The sequence below is a fragment of the Cavia porcellus genome, unplaced genomic scaffold, assembly GCF_034190915.1.
Source record: "Cavia porcellus strain 051 isolate PalLab524CR breed Dunkin Hartley unplaced genomic scaffold, mCavPor4.1 scaffold_2, whole genome shotgun sequence".
Classification (NCBI taxonomy): Eukaryota; Metazoa; Chordata; class Mammalia; order Rodentia; family Caviidae; genus Cavia; species Cavia porcellus.
This window is the reverse complement of record NW_026947485.1, coordinates 22,962,739-22,966,518: the sequence shown is the minus strand read 5'-3', so window position 1 is coordinate 22,966,518 and position 3,780 is coordinate 22,962,739.

Genomic DNA, 3,780 nt, shown 5'->3' with positions numbered 1-3,780 from the left:
AATGCTACTTGAAATTTTGCATGTAGCATTGCAGAATTGCAGTCCATAATTATACAATTTACAATATAGGTGCAGACTCAAGAATTCCCTGCAGAGATTATCAGTCTCTTTTTCTCTGTCTTCTTCTCCTTCAGCACTCAGCCCTGAAAATTTCGGCCCCCTTAGTAGCTTAGTCATGACAGGTTGCTATAACAACAGACTGCAAACTGGGTAGTTAAAAAAAAAAAAAGTTACTTCCTACAATTCTGGAGAAATCAAGATCAAGTCACATTCAGCAAGATCAGTCACATTTCGTGTCCTCACATGAAATAGAAAATGAATTCTAGCCTCTCTCTGAAAAAGAACACTAATTCTATTATGAAGACTCTGCCCCTTTGGGCGTCATATAAATCCCGTTACCAACCCCTTCCCCACCCTCCATTCTATTCTTCATCCTCCTCATTCCCTTCCTCCACCAAAGATCTCAATTCTTAATACACTGCATTGAGGTTTAACCTTTCACTATGTAGTATAAATACTGTAGGAACAGAAACATGCAGTTTTTCACTCAGCTCCCAAGAATTCTGATATTTAAATTCTGTAAGGCCACCATTCATTTCTGAGAGTCTTCCTCATGTTAAACTACTAATTTCTCATAGTTATAAAACCAAGACAGGAAACCTTGTTTCTTTTCTATGGTAGATCACAATTCTATGGTACTTTGGTGCTGTATTTGTAAACTGTATATTTTACGTATAATTGGAGAGTATCCTATTTTCTTTATAATGGCTAAGAATGAAGGCATTCACACAATTAAAAATGAGAAATCACTATAATACCCATATGCTATATTGATTTAAATATATATTTGCATGTTCAAAGGTTAAGAGTGATATGATATTTCAGACATAAGTGAAAATTTATACTAAATAGAGTACTAAGTATTATACTTTCTCAGATTAATATTTGTAAAATTAAAAGTACTTTTGGATAATGACTTCTAAGCTGCATTGCCACTAAAAGCAAAGAAAAAACAAAAAATATATTCTGATTTTATTATCTCTTTATTTTTAAGTAAGAAATAAAATCTTCAAAATATTTCTTTCTTTTTTAGCAGAACCTCTCCATTAAATCTGAGGTAAATCTTTAGGTGCCATCTTTTCTAATCACATGGTCAATGGTATTAAGACAGTAAATGGTCCTCTAACACTTCAAAACTGCTAAATTGTTTCATATCACTTTGTGATTTTTTCATTTGCCTAATTTTCCATACTATATTAGCCATTCAGTCCATTGCTTATGACCACCATAAAAATTTAGATACATCACACACTATAAATGAGACCATGATGATTATGATATTTGAAACTAATCATTTAAAGTTTAGAAGCTTTTAAAGAATTCTATATTAGTGATTGAAATTACCGTTTTGTCATGTGCCTCAATACAGTAGAACAGGAAATGTAATCGTTGTCTGTCACTGTAATAAAATACTTGAAATAAGTTAAAAAGAGGAAAGTTTTATTGCTCAGTCTTGTAGCTTTTGAGTCCCAGTCCATGGCTGGTTGGTCCCATTAGTTTGTGCACTGTAGAAAGGCAGGACTTCATAGAAAGGAGCACATGATGAAGAAATATGCTCACTTCACAGCTGCTAGGAAACAATGTAAAGGAAATAAAAAGGGGTGAGAGCCTACTCTCCCCTTCAGAGTTACATTTCCCTGCCCACGGACCTCTTTTCTTTGCTCTACATACCACTGTTTCCCAGTAGCACTATGGGACAGAGATCAAGCCCACAATGCATGAGTTCTTGGGGGACGCTCATCCAAACCATAACAATTCATGCATATAGCATGTTCTATGTGTTAAAATGTCTATAAATGTCATTTAGGTGAATACATACACAGAGACCTCAGAACACTTCAATACTTAGTTCTTTAAGGAGAACAATTATGAAGAATTTTTTATTAGTTGAATTTATAAGAATTATTTTGACACTGCACACATTCACTTGTGTCATGTACAAGCCAGCAGGTGGCAAGCTTGCAATTTTTTGTGCCATTGCTCTTACCAAAGATGTAGAAGACTGAGTTATTTTTCAATGAATATAATGAGCAACACTTTTGATGTATCACAACATAAGGAATTAAATCCTTGAATTGTGAGGTCTTTGGAATTTGGACAGCAATGTGCTTCACATATGGTTAACCCTCCTAGTATTTCTGTAACAAATATTTTTTGAAGGATCATGATGATAATAACAAGGATAATTCTGTCAGTTTGAACCCATTTTTTCCATTACTGTCATGATTACAAGGAAAATTTAGATATGTGCAGCTTACTTTGTGAGAATCTTGGCATTGATTTAAAAAGCACACAGAATATACTTTAAGCCCTAGAAAATATAATGTAAAGATCTTTTGAAAATTCTGGCATTGATAGTCATGTTTTCAAACACAGGGTGGTAAAATCTTCTGAAAATAATGGTTGTTCTTATTTTATCTCTAAAAATATTTCTGATTTATTGTGACTCATTGGGAGATTTAATTTGTTTTATGCAAAATTTAATTCTCAAAATTTTAAATTATAACAATGACTCATAATCAACAGCAATTATATTTGGGCATATGACCATATATACATGGCTGTGGAGCATTTAATCTCATTTCTAGCCACCATATCTATCAAAAATGAAACCAGACAATGCATGATTTGCTCATTGCTTTACTCTTTAAAATTCATATGCTGTTAACATCAGTTCTGCGTTCCATACAAAAATGAGCTCTCTTTCAAAAACTTAGTCTCCTAACTACAGGACTGCATTAGTCAATTTATTTTACTAGTTACTACAACTTGCTATTCATTTCCAAAAGAGGATGAAGAGATTTAATTTTGAAGCAGTAGTGACTAAATGCAAATCAAAAAGTAGACAACAAAAATATTCATTATTTTGGTATCAAAATTTTAATCATTCAGATGACATCTGCAATGTTTAAATAAACTATGCATTATTGAGGCCATAGGTGCTTTTGGAGGTTTCTAAAAACTGGACATTGGGTGAACCATGCGTTAAGCAGAAAGTGAATCTGCCAATTATTGTTCAGTATAAAGGTTTAAATATTTCCTCCAAATATTACAATAATATAACTGGTAATTGCTACATTATTTAATTTGTAAGAAAAAGTGACTAAAAATTTAAAATTATAGAATAAATATATCAAAAAGAAAACAAATACTGTTGTGTAGTTGAATTTAAGCTGTGATACAAGCCCTGAATCAAATTTTAAGAAAATTGAAGCTGGCACTTATGCTATAGAAATTGGGCTATAGGTCACTCTGATTTTGTGTTCTTAGCATTTGGGACATTTAAAGAGGACACTTAAGTCACAGAGGCGCCTGCACTGCAGTGGCTGTTAGAGCTAAGGTTCCCAGCTACACCCTCACTCCATCCTCCTTTGATCTATTTTCCTCCCGTCTATCTTTAACTGGAAAACCCACTTACTGAGAAAGGTGATCCACACTTCGAGACCTCCCCTAGGCCTCCTGACTTCCTGAATACCCTTGATGGAATACCTTGAGATTTAGTTCCTGAAGTAAAATCAGGAAAGCTAAAATGCGATTCAAACAATGATCGCCAGACATCTAGAGTCACATAAACTTTAAAGATGACAACACAGATACTCAAGCCATGCTTTCCCAGCCCTAATGATTTGACCAGGGCAGACTGGTGCAAAGAGTTGTGCATAAACCCAGACTTTTTTTTAAAAGGAGTCTGGTCCAACACAGTGTTTAAACAAATATCAT